A 19,589-nucleotide genomic window follows, 5' to 3' on the forward strand; every position below is an offset into this window, starting at 1 on the left:
CACCACAACTGATGAGAATCTCAGTCCAGAGGAGAGGGTTGTTGACTCCAGAGCCACTGGCAGCAGCAGTCGCACCCGCAAAGGAGCATGGTGCCCAGAATCAGGTACCCAGGCGCAAGAAGCCACACCTGCGATGGAGTGCGGCAGCTAAGGACAAGAAACTACAATAGAGCACCCTGGCACCGCAGTCAGACACCGGCCAACTCACAGCCCACTCATCTCAGCAGAGATCTTCCGGCCAGGCTTCCAATCTTTCACTGGAGATCGATGCACGCACAGTGAAGGAAAGGAAGGAGGCACCGAGATGATCAGGCGGCTAGAAGATCAGTCCCCGCAGACTCCACCTCTGAAGCATTTTTCTGTTGGTAGTACTGAAATTAGTGTATTTCTTCAAACAATGGTCTCTTAGAAACAGTATTGATCAGTCATGGTTCAGGCTTCTGTATTGGAGTCAGCTGCAGAGCTCTTCCAACTTAATAGTCACAACCAGGCAGCTAGCTGAAACATTGTCTTCTGGACTGTTTCTGCTGCTGAGAGCAGGCAGCTCTTAAAGAGTCCAATGACCCACCCCCAACAGCAACTGCCCTCAGCAGGTGCAGGGAGCCACGCCCAGTTTGCAAAAGGCTTGCTCAGGAGCAGTCCTTGGTGGTTTTGTGGTCCAAAAGGCACAATAATTTATATTCTGGTATTGTTCATCTAGTGCTCCAAAAAGAAATGCATAACATTAAATAAGAGCAGGGAGTGCAAAGCTATTTTCTTTAGTGTGTTGGTGAGGTTGTAGTAATATATACATGTATTTCCTTTGAGTATTTTACAGTGTTTTCATTAGATTTGATTCTCCTTGTCCATTGGAGGGGGGATGGGAAGGGAAACTCCAAAGAAATGTTCTGGAAAGGGGTTAGCTTCTCTTGCTGTGGAGATAAAGTTCACTATAGTATCATTTCCAAAGTAGGTCTAAAGCTGTGGTCATACAAAGAGGCTTATCTTGTTACAGAGAGGAAAAAATGGCTGTCACATTTTTTTAAAGTAATATGATCTATACATTGAAAAATCTTATGCATTCCCTGCACTTAACTCAAAATTCAGGGATATTTATTTATTTGCTCTGACCATTTATACAGAAAACTGCAGTGTGTAGCTACAGCCAATACTTTTAAAGAAATATTTAATGAATGTTTTGGCATATTCTTGTAATCTCTGAGACAAGCTACATAGCATCCCCTCCATCATTTTTACTACAAATGATCACTATGTGTTGCATATGTTAATCATCCCACTCAGCCCTTCCTCTCACCATTAGATTAATTGTTACCAATTACAGATCGTCCTTTGCTGAGCTCTTGTGTACACTTTCTCTAATTCTGGTCGTTAGGCCTGCAAGAGGGCATAATTATTATCATTTTAATTCATCCATCCATCTTTCCCAAAGACAAGGAGAAATGGAGAACAATGAGTGCCTGTCTCTGTGATAACATTGTGAACTAATAGGAAAGAAACTCTTGTATTTTACAGCCCCATCACATCCAGGAAAGACATCAGTCTTCTTTTACCACAAGTCTTTCTTCACTGAATAAACACATTGTACTTTAAGGAAGTGGGCTTGCAAACTAAACAAAAACTAAAAACTGTACACACTTGAACCTCTCTTTTTCTGATTTAATGACAAGTAACCTCAAAAGGCACTACACCACTGGAGAAATTATACTGTTTAGCCGGTATTGCACCACCTGACGTCCACCAGGAAGTAGCAGCCAATAATGAAAGGACCAAGACGGTGACATCTCTCACCCATCCCCTGTTCGGATATCAGCTAGCACACCAATGCCTTAAATCAAGAAATAGTTTTATAAGATCTACAGAAATACTCTCAGGAACACCTCAGCAATTGAGAATCCAAAAGTGGCAAGCTATAACCCAGAATCTCAAGCCATGGCTGATACTGAATGAGAGATTCCCCTCTGGGCACATAGAACACTGGGCAACTTGGAAGGCGCTGAACAGATTGCACTTTGGCAGTATGAGATGCAGAGCCAATGTTAAGAAATTGGGCCACAAACTGGGGTCCATGACATTCAAGTGTGGAGAAGAGCAAATCACAGACCACTTACTACAATGCAGTCTGAACCCTGCCACATGAACAATGGAGGTCCTTCTTACAGCAACACCAGAGGCACTCCAAGTGGCCAGCTGCTGCTCAAAGGACATTTACTATAATGCCAAGCTTTAAAGCTCGGTGGTTTTTTTTTTTTTTTAAATTACAACTGAACCCTCAGTTCACTTCTGATATGAAAAAAATATATACCTCAAAAGGCAATTCAGCACATAATATCCAAACGAATGAGGAGTATTAACAAGCCATTCAATCTCCGATGTCATTATGTTGCTACATAGAACAAATTGGTCATATGTGAGTGATAGCCTATGATGATGATGATGATGATGATGATGATGATGATGATGATGATGATGATATGATAGTGATAAATATCTATATAGTTAGCTTCCTTAGATTATGGAATACTGTGTCCTCATCTCAAATAATCGAGGTATGGAAAGAGAATGTAAATAATAATTAGAAGGACATTAATTTGTGCAATAAGTCAATTTAAAATGGATGATGATGATGATGATTATTATTATTTATACACCGCTTTATCTCCCCAAAGGGGACTCAAAGCATTAGTATACAATTTAAAATAGGCAAATATACAAACATTAAAACAGAATTAAACACAAACAGCACTAAAAGTTTTCAGTTAAAATCTATCAAAAATATTCAAAGTTAAAAACTACAGCACCCCTTTACTAGATCTTAAACAACTTATTTTTAAAAAACCTAGCTAATTAAGAAGGTTTTAGCCTGTCGCCAGAAGGACAACAGGGAGGGGGCCATTCTGGCTTCCCTGGGCAGGGAGTTCCAGAGTAATTTAACTTAGACATCTTAGAATAAAAGAAATACAATGGAAAATGCTGACAAAATGATATAGAACCCCTTACCAATTAGCCCGTGTTACCAAAAATGCAACAAAATTATAGTGGCATAAATGTGGCAAAACAGGAACTTTCATGTTTAATGTTTTGTCGAAGGTTTTCATGGCAAGAGTCATTGAGTTGTTGTGTGTTTTCCGGGCTGTATGGCCTTCTATGGCACATCTATGGCAGGCATCCCCAGAGGTCAAGGGGTCTGTTGGAAACTAAGTAAGTGAGGTTTATATGTCTGTGGAATGTCCAGGGTGGGAGAAAATTGTAATTGAATGACAGTTTTGTCACAAGATCAAGAAGTAACCATGACAAATACTTTCCCTTAACTGCCTTTGTAGGATAATAACATTCCAAAAAACCCAAATCACACAGAAATTTACACAGAACTTAAAATCAACATCTTTGTAATAACATACTTCTACAGCCAACAGTCTGTTCTGTCAATCTAGTCTTGAACTAAATCAGTCTTGATTCAGCATTCATGTTATTAAACTGCAGTCATGGCTCTCCAGGGAATCTCTGCTATATGTCCTGTCCAAATGATCACTTAGGACCATGTGCTACTATTCATTTTATTCTTATGAACATATTGTGAATGTTAATCACAATTTATGACCCCCTTTTACATGCTGATGCATAAAGGAAAAGTAGAATCAGGTGGAACTACAGTAGTAATTTCAGAAGGCACCATTTTGTAACCAGCTATGCCTACAATGCAGGAAAAAACCAACTGCACCTATAAGACAACTGGATAATTTAAAGTATGCAGGGTAGACAAATAAATATTTCCTCCAACAATTTGCTTTTGGCTCTCAGTATCTGGTGGCTAAGGCAATTGCCTCATTCTGCCTAATGGAAGAACCAGCTGTATTAACTTTTACACCTAGTTTTTAAGCAGTTTAGCATATAGTTGGCCCTCTGTATCCATAGGTTCAAGCATTCACAATCTGAAAATTCTACCACCACCCCCAAAAGGAAAGTTTTATGTGACTATTTTAGATTTATTCAAGGAACTATATGACATTTATTATGCCATTGTATATAATGAGACTTGAGCATTTACCTATTTTGGTATCCACAGAGGGCCCTGGAACTAAACCTCAGTTGATACCCAAGGTGTCAGGACCCAGAAGCCTTAAACAACGCCACACACAGATTAAAGGTTCAAACACAGCTTTATTACAAACAAAAGGACCTACGAAGCACTTAACTTCAGTGCTAAGGTCTGCTGGAGCAATTTGGCACCAAAAACAAGTCAAGGGGAGAAACAAAAATATAATCCGGATTATAGCGCTGCCTAATAATCCGGATTAAACAAAAACTGAAGCGAATTGCTTAAAAATCAAAATAGGACAAAAGCACATTCTTTGAAGCTGGAATAACGTAGTTTCAAAACTAAAAGTTGTTATAGTCACAAAAGCAAAGTCAAACCGGTCCGTAGTCAATTCCGTTGAGAAGCAAGGCTGGAACGCTGGAGTCACCGAGGAAACAGGAGCACAGGAACACATGAAGCTATAGCCCAGGACCCAAGGTGGAAAGTTGGCAGGTACAAAGAATTATGTCCCATGAAGACACTTTGCCTTCTGCGACTTGTAGTCCAAACTGAATCCACTTTTATCTCGAAGTTCTTCCTCAGAGCTTGATGAGCTCTCCACCCTCTCGTCATCACTCTCAGCTGCTCCCAAACCTGCAGCTGAATGCCCATCCCTCCACCTCTGCCAACAATTATCAGGGTTCAGATCCTGCCAAGAGTCCCCTGGCTGCCAATCCCCAGTGAACCCCTCAAATTCCTCACTAGAGGTGGGCTGGTTACAAATATCCCTTATGTTTTGCACATGGGTCCAATCTAACTCCTCCTCTTCTTCCATATCACTCCCAGTCCCAGAACTCCTTTCAAACCCAAGGAAATCTTCATCCTCTGTTGGTGCACAAAGTATTTCCCAAATACACTTCCTTTGTAATTCTCCTTCAGACTCTGGCTCACGAGCAGCCCTCTTTACAACTCTGCTCACTTCCCCATCCCCCATCTCACAATCGGAGAAACCTGGGAACGTGTCAGTATCGCTTGGAGCCATAATGATTTCTCTAATGTGCTGACGCTGCTGTTCTCCCTCTGACTCCAAAGTAGCCCCGTTCTCCCTGCTACTAGGAGTAGCAACTCAAGCAACATGCTGAACTACAACACAAGGGCCCATTGTACATTCAGATTTCCATTCCATGCTCTGCAGAAAGGGGATTTCTTGCAAAATATGAGTTGTGCTTCACAGCAGTTAGCAATAATGATTTTAGGGCAGGGATACACCAATTATTTGGAAAATTGTCTCAGTAATACAGGGAAAATTGTGACTATAATAAAAGAACCAAGGTTATAAGGAATGCCTAAGTTTAGTTTGGAGAAGACTGGGATATATGATAATAATTCTTAAATATTTAAGATGAATTTTTAAATAAACAAAAGATCACATTATTCTATGCATTTATGAAATATTATAGGAATATTAACCAATTGAATCAGCATGCAGTCCAACATTATATACCTAAAACATAAATCTGTGTGTAGTGATGAGACAAAATTTTCAATCATGTATTAAAACTCTATGTTATTATATTACTTGGTGTCATAAATATAGAAGTACACAGCATTTTATAGTCGATGGAATAGATGTGATGAAATTGCAACATAATTTAGACATTGTTTGCACAGAATCTCTAATTTTGAAGATTTATGATGCAAATTTTATAATTTCATCAAAAGACCTTCAAAAAGTTTAACAAGAAAGGAATAACTAATGTCATTGTAAACTACACAGATACAAAATGACCTCTCTTGTTTACATGTCAAGTGTATCTTGTAGCAATTGACACTAAAGTATGAGATGTGTTTAAAACACCTAGTTTAAATTTTGTTGGGGGCAACATGATTCTGAAACCTAATTAAAAATATTATGGAGACCACACTCTGTTGGTTGGTAAGCTCACCAGTTCCACACCTTAGGGGATATAACTGTCCAGTCAATATGGGCATTGATAGAATACTGTGATGGGAATAGCAATAAAGGTGAAGCAGGAAGATGTTACTACCCACAGGGGTAAACAGTTATTGCAACACCTGAGACCAATTCGAAGGGTTTAAATCCAAATAGACATTATCTTATTTATTTTTTTAAAGAATTGGTAATATGATTAGAACTTCTCTGACTGCATAGAAAAATAAATCTCCAATATTTATGAAATTCAAAGCACAGAGGAAAGTTGCCTTTTGTTTGGTAACAATAGAGTGTGAATTGAAAAAGCAACTAGCAAAATAGAAAACACAGATCTCTCTCAATCTTTTTCCTTTTGGAAAGTTAGGTGTGACAAGATAATGAAGTGGTTTTGATGATATGAGAATAGGTTTGGAAGTTTCTCTATATGACACCAAGGAAGGTGTGAGATCCAAGAAGATGACTAGAAATTGAGCAAGTTCTCTTCTTTACACCTTCATTCAAACAAATTTGCTTGGAGGATTGGAAAGCCAAGTCAGTCACTTCAATGGAAGCTGCAATGCTTTCACATCAAAAAGATTGATGGATACAATGGTAGAAAATAGATTTTCTTTCTAGTGCTATTGTCAAAGTTCTGGGCACACAATATACATTGCTCCAGTGTGGAATATACTGCCACATTGAGCTTTCCTATTAAAGGAAAGAATACTGACACATCACTGAAATCACTGTGATATTTCTGTAGGTTCATTTCAGTAAAGTATTAATAAGGCTAAATAGGGCTTGTCAGTGCACTTCTTCCACACATCCCGTTACAGCCTTTAAAGTGCTGACAGACAATTTCAAACTGAATTGCAAAACAGCAGCATGCTGTGTAGATAACATACATCAGTGACATTCAAAAGCTCTTCTGAACGTGCAGTGCCAAAGTCTTGTATGCATTACATGTGACTCATCAGTGACAGCAGCCAATATTCTACCAGTTGACATGGCAGTTATTGCATTTTTTAAAATTTAAACTGGATGAAGACCAAATGTCATTTCTGTATGTTGTATTTAGAAAGGGGGAATCTGAAGCCATAGTGAGGAATAAATGATATATCTGAAACGCTACCAAAATGGGGAGAATATTATAGCTTTTTGTGTTAAAGCATTTTTAAAAACCTCGAATCACTCCAAAAATAACAGAACTGATAGAAGGACTGAAATGAACCAGAGGCCCCATTCACAAGGGAGGAGGGGGATTAAAAATGGACTCTGTCATGTTGTAGGACTGAATATGGAGGGCCCTTGGCTGGCAAACTGATAAGAAGGCAGCTGGACCTGCCTTCTAACATCAGGCTGGGCCCTCAGTGGATTGGATATTTTTCAATGAACCTAGCCATCCTGTCATTTCTTTTCCTAATGAAGGGTAAAACCTTTTCCCACCTGAATGTGTTAAATATAAAGGTGAGGTCAAAGGGGAAAGGAGAGGAGCAATGAAGTAGCTCAGATTACAGTAACCATGGAGAGGGAAGTGGAGTGAAATGTTAATGGGGGGGGGGGCAGACTTAGAGAGAGTGTATTTATGGAAGCATGATGTGAATTAGAGATGAATGAATACCAGAAAAAAATATGTTGCCCTTGTGCTGCTCCTCCAGGAATCATTAAAAATCATAGAGTTGGTGTGTTGAAGTGTGAATTTTAACCTATAGTTATGTATAATTATAGATAGGTGTTTAAAAGGGTAAGTATTTAAAATAGCATAATTGGGGGGATGGTAGCCAGTTCATATCACTCTGAGCTGGGTTGCCATGGAAAAAGGGGAGGAACCAACTGCCACTTGGCAGGGCAGGCATTTTAAAAACAGTCTGTAGTCAAAGAACTGCAGGGAAGGGTGGTTCTGCTGTGTTGAGAACCAGTAATGTAGTCTGTAGTCCGAGAACTACAGGGAAAGGCTGATTCTACTCTGTTGAAAATCAGGAAGATTTAGGCTTTTAGCCTGTGAGGTTTAGATAGGTCAAGTTGACTTATTTAGATTAGTAGTTAGCGTATGAGCAAAAAAGGAGAGAGAAACCCAATAAGCATCTTTACTGCAACAGAAATAACAAAGGGAAAGAATAAGCTAGTACCTGAAGTGATCTGTTAAGGAAAGAAACACAGTTTGAAGAAAAATAAGTTTAAGACCTGTCTAGCGGAAGGAACAGTCCTCTCAAGAGTTGTTTTATTAAATGTTATAAATGTAACCTCTAAAGAAATGTGCCTCTACAAGTTAAGAAACATTGAAACCATTAAACTTCTATACTTCAATAAACTTGTTACAGTTTCTCTTAAAGCCAAGTCTCTCTTTTGAATACTTTCAAGTCAAGCCACGCTACACATTGGAGAAAGACCAACAAAACATTACAAGCTATTAACTGTGTTATCAAATTTGCAAATCCATTACAATTAGTAGGAGACCCTGATAAATCAGTGATGCCCTACTGCTCCTGGTGGCATCTTTACAAAGTGGTGGCTTTGTTACAGTTGGAAAATAATTTGAGTCCAATCTCCTACTCTGCTACCTCCACAAGATCTCCCTCTAGCCTCTTTTTGAAAATGTGCAGAGAAAAGGACTCCAGGCCATTCTAGGTAAACTAATAATAATAATAATAATAATAATAATAATAATAATAACAACAACAACAACTATTATTATTCTGGAAAAATAACTCTAATATCTTAGGCCCTTGGGAAGAGCCTGATTTTCAGAGACAAATCCCAGACACTTGGACCTAATATGCATGCGTGCCATGTTGTTATATAGAAATAATAATTTTATTTCTTACCTGCCTCTCCCTGTGGCTTGAGGCGGATTATAATACATTTTTTTTAAAAAAAACATGAACATTGCAAACATTCAACAAATATACTTATATCTATAGAAGACTCTATAGATATAGAAAACTGCATTTCTATAAAATACATATTAAAATACACAATACAGATATTAAAAAGGACATGATTTAAGATTGATAGTTAAAAACTGTGAGTGAAGGTACTGCAAGCCCCATCATCCATGGTCCACCCTCTCCAAACTGCACCAGGATGTAGAGTGGGTCATAAGGGCTCTGTGTGCCAAGTTTGGTCTTTATTGGTCATTGGATGTGGGCTGCAGTGGTTTCAGTAAGTGACTGAAGATATTTCAAGTCCCATCACCCACCCATTGTCCATCCTCCTTCAAACTGCAGCAGGATGTAGAGTGGGTAATGGGAGCTCTGTGTGCCAAGTTTGGTCTTTATCGGTCATTGGTGTGGGTTGCATGGTCTCAAAAAGTTAGTGAAGGTACTGCAAATCCCATCATCCATGGTCCATCCCCCTTAGAACTGCATCAGAATGTAGAGTGGGTCATGAGTACTCTGTGTGCAAGTTTGGGCCTGGTCTGTGATGTAGAGTGCCAACCGAGGCCTACCTTTTGTAGTCAGGCCTTGCCAACTGAGGACTGCCTTTTGTAGTCAGGCCTTGCCAACCGAGGCCTATCTTTTTTAGTCAGGCCTTGCCAACCGAGGCCTACCTTTTTTAGTCAAGCCTTGCCAACCGAGGCCTACCTTTTTTAGACAGGCCTTGCCAAGCGAGGCCTACCTTTTTTAGACAGGCCTTGCCAAGCGAAACCTACCTTTATTTAGTCAGGCCTTGCCAAGTGAGACCTAACATTTTAAATCTTCAACTCCCTGGTCTGTGTGGCAGGTTAGGTCTTGTTCTGTCATTGTTGGGGGCCACAAGGTGTTTTGGACCTCAACTCTAATCATTCCTGACAGCTTCAGGCCCCTTTCCTATTCCCTCTGCTTCCTCGGAATGTTGAGATTGGCCAATCAGAGACCATATGCAAATAGTACCACAGTGGCAGCCAATCAGAAAGCTGCCACATAAACTTCCGCCCTCCGCATACATACATACAAACAAACTTTGACTTTTATTATATATCTATATATAGATATAGATAAAGATATAGATATAGATAGATATATAGATAAGGCCAAATTGCATTGAAAAACTGCATTGATCATTTATTAGTTTCGGGGTCCAATGCTGTTGGTTTTAACTGAAAGTGCCTCAAACAATTAAGGGCTACCTGTGAACCTGTCAAGTCAAATTCAAAGCCAATCTACTGTACTTCCTCCACATTTGTTGTTGTTTGTTGTTATTTGCAGTCAAGTCAGCTTTGGTGCATTGCAACCTTATGAATGAGAGACCTTCAAGAATCCCACTCAGGTATTGCAAACTAAGGGCTGTGGCTTTCTTGGTTGAATCAGTCCATCCGTAATGCATTCTTCCTCTTTTCTTACTTGCTGCCACTTTACTGAGCATTGCTGGCTTTTCCGGTGAGACTTCTTCTTTCATGATATCCCAAAGTTTTTTTTAATTGGTTCTTGTGGGTTTTTTCGGGCTATATGGCCATGTTCTAGAGGCATTTTCTCCTGACTTTTCACCTGCATCTATGGCAAGCATCCTCAGAGGTAGTGAGGTCTGTTGGAACTAGGGCAATGGGTTTATATATCTGTGGAATGACTGGGGTGGGGCCAAGAGCTCTTCTCTGCTGGAGCTAGGTGTGAATGTTTCAACTGACCACCTTATTTAGCATTTGAAGGCCTGGCTGAGCCTGGGAGAATCTTTTGTTGAGAGGTGTTAAGCTGTGCTTGGTTGTTTCCTCTCTGCTATTTCGCTGTTGTAATTTTTTTAAATTGTTTAATTTAATTGTTTAATTTTTTAAAATTGTTTTATTGGTTTTTCCCACTCCCCTCCTTATACATGCAATTTATACATCAAACTACAGAAGTTACATTTGAAATATCAGTCTCAGTCTTTATTTTTCTATTCCACATCTAAATAATTCCTAACTGGTTCCCACATCCTCTTAGTTATTGTAATCTTTTCAATTTTATCTATATTATTCCATTTGCAATTTGTTATTTCCACATTTAACGTATTAACTATATAGTTATACCAATTAATCAGTGTCCATTTTGTTTTGTCTTTCCAAACCCTCATTAAAACAATTTGTGCACACGCTATTAATTTGTCAACCAATTTTTTCTTTTGTATATTCTTCACTCCTGTTATTCGTGCTTATAGTACATTTCTATTAATTATTACTATTTGTAAATTTAACATTCTATTGATTTCCACTTCAATCATTTTCCAGTATTCTTGCACTTGATCACATTCCCATATCATATGATTAAACACCCCTCTTTGTTCACAGCCACGCCAATACCTATCCTTTATCTCTGGTACAAAGCATGAAAGTTGTGCAGGAGTTCTGTACCATTTTTGTAACATTTTCCTTCTTGCTTCCCTTAATACATTATACTTTTATTTTGCTATATTACTTATTTCCCTTTGGATGTTTTTCCTCTCAATTTCCATGTCCAATCTCCATGATTGTAAAATTTCCTCTATTATTTCTTCTTTTACTGTTATGATTTAGTCGTACAGAGGAAGACATTAAAGACATGGGACAGAAGAATAAGAATATGGGCAGTTGGCGGGAAAAGACCCAGAATAAGGGACAAATGGTTAAATGCAAAAGAGGAAGAGGGAGGCTGGGGAATCCCAAGTTTGGAAATCTATCACGATGCATTTCAAATCCAAAGAATGTTGGAAATACAGTACACGGAAATGTAAAGGCTTCCTCTTCGTTGTCTGATATTCTATTCAATCTAGTATGCTGCCACCATCTGTGAGGTACTAGGCTATGCTGCCACCAATTAATAAGGGTTTCCTATTTAGTTTATTAATGGATTCCCCTATTTTCAAATAGATTCACTGCTACCACTCTGTAGTGCTTCTTTTAGTGTGTAGTGAGGGTTTTTTTTTCTTGAAATAGTACACTGAGACTTGAGTTACTAAAACAAGAACAAGTTTATTTGGAGTATGCAAGGGTCTTAATTGTTTCAGGGTTCTCTTCTCCTGAGGTATAAAGCTTCATGAGTTACAGTTTCAACAAATCTTAATATAACTTTAGGATGTCTTTTACTTCACCAACTAGTTCTTTAGTTGTTACACTTCTAAATATGTTTCCTTATTTGACAGATTAACTAAGGTCAGCTAATGCCCTTGTCTCCCTTCAGCTTCCTGCTGAAGTAAAGATTCCCAATGGGATTGCTTCTCCTATTAGCACACAGCTAAACCACAAACCTAAATAAGTCCCTTGACTTAATTAAATCACTCAAGCTAAAAGCTTTCTCTTAGTTTGGTTCACCACACGTTTGAACCACCTTCCCTTTAGCTCGATGACCAAAGGACTGAAGCCTCAAAATGTCTGCCTCTGGTAAGTGCAGTTGGCTCCACCCCTTTCTCCATGGAAACCTAACTCAGAGTGCTGAGCTTGGTCCCATCCCCGTAGTTCTGCCATTTCTAAATTGTTAATCCTTTATGCACATCCATAACTGTCTTTTACCTCCTGAACACATACATATAATAATATTCAACCATCTAAGAATGTGTGTGTATGTATATATATACACACACACACACACACAATCATATTTAACTGTAGAGACACATATACATAACTACGCTTAACTTACAGTTAAAAATCAATGGTTCATCACAGTAAAAAATGAGTAAATATGGAGAAGTTAATAAATAATATTAAAGGAAAAGAAATAATATTTAGGGAATGGAAGAGAAGTGAGGAAACAGAACTTAAGGAACCCTTTAAAGGAACAGTAAAAGTGTGGAAAAAAGAAAGAAGAAGTTAAAACCAGGCAATGAGAATAAGATGGCAACTATATGGCAAATGAATTATAATAATGATGAGATTATAGGCAGAACATTGAGATTAATTGAAAGTAGAGGGAAAAGGTTAGTAGAGGATCTATATACAGAGGATGGAAACCCTGCAGAAGAAAAAGAAATTCAGAATTGGATAGGGTCAGGGAATTGGATTCAAAGCTGGGCTATAAGACGGGAAATTTTTAGACAGAGGGGAAAAATTAGAGAACAGGATAGTCCATTTGAGAAGGTGATTAGGAAATGTTTGAAAGGGGAGAAGAAAGTAGCAACACACTATGTTGAGAAAAGGTAAGGAACTCTTAGCTCTGGTGCTCATTTCCCCATTAAGTTTAAAACTGATTGCTCATCCAAGTTTTAGCATGCAGCAATCTTGTTTTCCATGTCTGATTGGACTGTGGATTTTGTCTTTTGATTCCCCCCCCCCCCCCAATATTTACTTATTTTTTTTGTTATAATGTTTATTGTGCAGTTTTTTCTGTGATACATAATTTAAAAAAAAGAGAAAAAAAAGAAACAGCCTAAAAGATCCCCGTGCCGCCCCCACCTGTCTCCTCCCTCCCCCCCCCCCCCCCATGTGAAGGACTTCCCAAAGTCTTCAAAGAGAACCTTCCCCTTCTGGTATGGTTCTCATCCAAATTTCTTTCATTTTTCCGGCGTTGTCTCCATCTGTTAATTTCCTTCAGAGACTGGAAAAGTCTGTTATCATAGTCAGTTTTTCCCTTTTAATGAAGTCTTCAAGACCTCTCCAATTTGTCCTCTTCGTAATGTTGTTAAGACGCTGAGATAAACAGTCCATTTGTACTATGTCCAGTATTTTTATAAACCAGTCTTCTAATGTTGGGGTTTCCTTCTGTTTCCACATTTTGGCAAGTTGAATTCTGGCTGCTGTGCTCATCAGGAAGAAGACTTTGTCTTGATTTTTATTGAATTTGGGATAGGATATACCTAATAAATACATTTCTGGGAGTTGTGGAAAATTTGTTTTTAGAATTTTTTGTGTTGCTAAATGTATTTCTCTCCAGTACTTCCTGATTCTTTCACATCCCCACCATTGGTGGTAGTATGTCCCTATTTCTTTTTGGCACTTCCAGCATTTGTTTGATATTGATTTACTAAACTTTGCAATTTTCTCTGGGGAATAGTGCCACCTGAAAAACATTTTGTGCCAATTTTCTTTTAGGTCCGTAGCTACCGTATATTTTAACTTTGTGTTCCAAATTTCCTCCCATTGTTTTGTAAGTATGTTGTGACCCAAGTCTTTTGCCCATTTTACCTGACAGTCCTTAATTTGCTCTTCTTCGGTTGCCCACCCCAGTAACTGCTTATATATTATTCTGATTAATTTCTTCTCCTTCTGCATTACTATGTCCCAGATATTTTGTTCCTGGCAGAATCCTTGCTTCTCATCATCTTTAAAACTTCGGTATAGTTGGTGATATTGCATCCATGTAAAATTGGTGTGTTGTTGTTTAATCTCCTCTATCGTTTTTATGGTTAAGTGTTTCTCAGCTGTGGTTTTTAAAATTTGTTTGTATGTCAACCAATTATCTCTCCCTAGTTCTCTTTTATGTTTCGCTTCTATTGGCGAGATCCATAGTGGTACTTTAGTAAATAGTCTTGACTTATACTTCTCCCAAGTTTTGATTATGGCCGCCCTTATGTAGTGATTATTGAAATTTTTTTCTACTTTTCTCTTATCGTACCACAAGTACCCATGCCAGCCAAATCTTAGGTCGAAGCCCTCTAAGGTTAGTAATTTTTCATTTTTTAATGTTGACCACTCTTTTATTGCCAGTAAATTACAGGCTTCGTAATATAATTTGAGATCCGGGAGGCCTAATCCTCCCCGCTTTCTTTCGTCTGTGAGTATTTTAAAGTTAATGCGTGCTTTTTTGTTTTTCCATATAAATTTAATTAAATCTGTGTTCCATTTTTTGAACATGTAATCATTCCTTATAATTGGCAAGGTTTGAAAAAGAAAAAGGAGCTTAGGTAAAATATCCCTCTTAATTGTTGCTATTCTGCCTAGCAAGGAGAGGTTTTGGTGTTTCCACCTGTCCAAATCTTTTTGTACGCCTTTCCAGAGTGTCTCGTAATTGTTTTTTAAGAGATTTATGTTGTTTGGGGTTATGATCACCCCCAAATATTTTACTTTATTTTCTATTTTTAGGCCTGATTTTTCCTGGAGTAGTTCTTTAGATTCCTTATTCATGTTTTTAACTAGCATCTTGGTCTTTTGCTTGTTAAGTTTGAAACCGGCTAATTTCCCAAAAGTTTGAATTTTTTCTAACCAACCGTTTATGTTTGTTAAGGGGTCTTCTACAATGCATACCACGTCATCCGCGTATACTTTAAGTTTGTATTGTTGATTCCGAATTTTTATTCCTTGTAATTTCTGGTCGTCGTTTATGTTCTTTATCAGCGTTTCCATTACTAATATAAATAATAGTGGGGAAAGGGGGCAACCTTGACGTGTTCCTTGACTTATTTGTATTGGTGTTTTAGATTCCTGCCCATTAATGATTAGTGTAGCTTCCTGTCTGGTGTAAATGGCTTCTACTGCGTTTCTGAAATTTTGGCCCATATCCAATTCCTTAATTAGTAGTTTTAAGTACTTAAAACTACTTAAATATTTACTTATTTTTAAAAGGATTTTTAAAATCCTTTTCAGGGGGTAATCATAATCTTTACTGAATCATTAAAATAATGTGGTATTAATCCTTCTGTTTCTGAGTTATTATTAAATTTTGGAAGTAAACAGTTAAAAGTAATGACATTATAAGTTTCTAAAAATCTTACTCTAAGTAAATATGGCCATTTACCTAAATTAGGATGTAAACAGCCATATTACTTCCTAATTTACATAGAAAACTAATTTTGTCTGGATGTACAAGGATTTGTTGTTGATGTTTGCCTTCAAGCCATTTCTGACTAATGACAAAACTATCACTGGTTATCCATAAGAATTTGTACAGAAGGAGTTGGCCTTTGCCTTCCTCCAAGGCTAAGAGATTGTGATTTGCCCAAGATCACTCACTGGGTTTCCATGGTCAAGCCATAATCTAATACTCAAGCTCATTGAAACACATTGGCTCTTGGTTCACATATTTATATTCGGTTTAATTTGTCTTATATGAACAATGGTGGGCATCCTACATTGCAGTTTACATAGCCTAGAGTTGTGGATTCATAACTGTACCACATTGAACTATGCTGCATATGATCACCAGGGAATTCTTGCCATGACATAATACCATGCAAAAGCTACCTTAAACCTGACAGAACTGCTCCAAGCAATGGAAATCTGTGACATGCTTTAGTGAGATGCTTCAGGTTGAGGCATCCTAACCCCTCTTTAATCTGAGTAACAACCTCCATTGGAGCAGTTCCTTGGAGTTTTAGCCAATTTTGCGGAGTCAATTCCTTAGCTCATTACAGATATGTTTACAGACCTATGAATCCAATAGAGGGATCTCAGTCATCATTATAAGATACTGAAAATAATCAAATGCAAGCTTCTCAGTTGACAAATCTTCCCTTTCCTTTTCTTTCCTTCCTTCCTTCCTTCCTTCCTTCCTTCCTTCCTTCCTTCCTTCCAACATTTCTTATTCACATTTCTGACTATAGCTTTAATTTTGTTTTGAACTATAAACATTTGTTCCAAGAACAAATATTAAGTTTCATTTAGCGAATTATCTTTATTAGATAGATAAAAGCATGGTGTACTATAAAAAGGTTGCAGTCATAGTCCTGGAAATGTTCATAAAATTATTACTTATATTTTGGGTGATGTATTTAGCTAAAAGTCTTAGCAAGGTGTACACAATGAAGATACACAAGAGTCTGCCTTCTTGCCTTGTATTGGAGTACCTATGGAGTTAGAGTATAACACTTTATTAGCCAAGAGTTTCTTTATAGCTTAAACATAATGTGCTGCTTCCTGATAAGTTATTGATTCCACTAGCACATTTTGCCTGTTAATAGTCATGTATACATTGGTGCTATAGATTCATTTTAGTGTTACATTTATGAGGTTGGTATCAATGTAAACTTTGTAATACAACAATAGCCCAGGAGCCTCGGGCATTCTTTTCTCCCCATTGGATACTTGGATGTCATAGATTTCTAGGAAAGAGACAGACAGCTAAACCAAGAATATAATTGGGCCAAGGAAATATTCTCCGGGTGTAGAAGAATGATCGCCTGGCACATCTATGCAATACACTATATGATTGATACACTGTCTAAGAACAACAGGAACCTAAGTTGTTGGGAGTAAAAAGTCAGCACGCACTATGCTGTGAGGCAGAAATGAGAGTGGAGCTGATTGTGAGTGGTTATGAAAGGTAATGAAAGATAACAATGAAGTATGGCTTGGGAAGTGACAGAGTGGAGATAAAGTGATAGAAGGAAGAGTGCTGAAGTGTAATAGGTTCAGCTGCAAAATGATAGTTGGAGGACTCCTTTAATGTTCTCTGTGGTTTTTTGCTCTCATTTTTTGATTTATGGTAAATGGTGTTCTTATTTTGTTCTACTTCCCTTCCAACGAGAGGATATATCCACTGAAATCTGAAATATATTTGGATGAACAAAATAGTCTCAGAGTACCAATGTATTAAGAAGGAAAACAGAAACATTACTTTAAAAATAATAGCTTGGGAAAAGCATTCTGCTTGCATTATACATTGTATCCTCAAACGTTTAAACTGGAGTTTCATTAATACTTATGTTGTTCCATGTTATTTTCACTTTAGTGCTGACAATTATAAATGCATACACATAGACAATAGGAAGGAGAGGGATATACATAGTAGTAAGGGGAAAGAAAGGATAGTTGGTTTCTGATCCTCATACATAGCCTTTCCATCCTTACCATTCAACAACACACAAGATAATAATAATAATAATAATAATAATAATAATAATAATAATAATAATAATAATATATCAGCACAGAATGAAATGTATTATCTGCAATCCCATCAAACTCCAGTAGGATGACACAGAGAGAAAAGTGTTTTGAAAGATGCAGAATAGTAAGTTGCTTGTCCCATACAAGTAGTTTGCCTATTAGGAAAAAGCTTGAAAGAACCATCTGGTCAGTATATGTTCCTCCCCCCCCACCTGTGGTGGGGCTGTCTAAGATCATGATTATTTAACTCTATAAGATTATTAAAACATGTATATCCTTCCCTATACTGTAAGATCTCGGGACAATATAAAACTAAAATCAATGTAAAAGGATTTAAAATGGCATGGCTTTATTTCACATTCTAAATTTAAAGATTCTAAAATATGTGTAAAATACTTTTATCAGCTTGAAATTTGGCCGAGATCCTTAGATTTCAAAGTTTGCAATAACCCTCCAAAATGTAATCTTTGGGGAGTTCTGGGTAAAGTATAGAAGCCTGAAGAATGGTAAGCAATGCTGACACAAATTTTATGAAAATACACGATTTATTCCTGTTTTCTTACCTCACTTATACATTTAAAGTCCATTTTGTAGAAGTTCCTCCCAAGTTTCTTTGTTATTTTATTATTGTCTCCTTTTAGTTACAAAGTTTCAAGTACAAAAAAACCCCCTGTAAATGACTTTTAATTGGTAATTAGCTGGGTTCCTGGCCAGTTTACTTGTCAAAACGTATCTCCCTCTATGAGCCACCAAGGATGTTCATCTGGGGAGGCCCTGCCCTCGGTCCCACCACCTTTGCAGGTGTGACTAGTGGGGCGAGTGGTGGCTCCTCGGCTATGGAACTCCCTCCCCAATGAAGTAAGGTCTGCCCTCTCCCTCTTGCCCTTTTGTAAAATACTCAAAACCTGGCTGTGGGATCAAGCATTTGAACAATAGATGGAATAACTGGGAAGAGAATCTTTTAAGTGACCACAATGGATGGACCTGGACTATGATTTTGAATTGGTGAACTGTTTTTAAATTGAATTGTTTATAATTGTTTCAATTGTTATTAATTTTAACTGTGGTTTTTAATGTATTGTGTTGGTATCTAATGATTGCCTGTTGTAAGCTGCCCTGAGTCCCTCTTTGGAAGTGAGAAGGATGTGATATAAATGCTTGAAATAAATAAATAAATAAATTTAGTGGTTACAAAAAAAACAACAACACTGCAACGCCTGTTAGAAACACCTGAAAACTGTGTCAATACACTTTGACAGAAATCAGTCTTCATCGATAAACTTTGGTAGACATTCAAGAGTGCATGTCCAGTCAGTCTTTCTTGCCCTATTGTGCTTATTATGTATGTTTTCAAATGTTTAAGAGTTGAAAATGACCTTTCATTTGTAGCTGTTGCAGAAATCAGAAGAAATTACTTCACATTCAGAAATAACTGTCTATCACAGAAAAGATATTCTTCCAGTGCATTTGAGGGCTTTTCTGCAGGTGTATTTTTCCCCATTTTCTACACAAGTCAAACTCTTCCATCACTATCTTGAAAGTGTTCGTTGTAAAGTTCTGTGCATTTGTTCAAGCTGGATTTTAAATAGCCAAAATTATTAAGGAGAAACATTTGCAATTCCTGAACTTCTTCCCTGTACCTTGTAAACCTTTCTTGAAGCTGACTGTACGCATTTAGTCTTTAATAATCCATTGGTGTTGGTGAAGTTGGGTGTTGTTTTAACAAGTCTGCCTTGAACTGATGTGAGGAATCCTAACTTCTCTACCAATAGACTCCACCACTGATCTTGTTGTGTCAAAGATATCCTGAATTTTTTTCACAGATTCTGTGCACATCTCCCTGATACTTTTCTAAGAGACTGTTGACATGTTGCACACTACAGAAAATGTCCATATGTACTCTTTGTAATGTTTTGTTCAGCTGAAGGGATGATGACAGAAACTTTCTTAGGATG

This window comes from Anolis sagrei, chromosome 3, assembly GCF_037176765.1.
Source record: "Anolis sagrei isolate rAnoSag1 chromosome 3, rAnoSag1.mat, whole genome shotgun sequence".
Taxonomy (NCBI): domain Eukaryota; kingdom Metazoa; phylum Chordata; class Lepidosauria; order Squamata; family Dactyloidae; genus Anolis; species Anolis sagrei.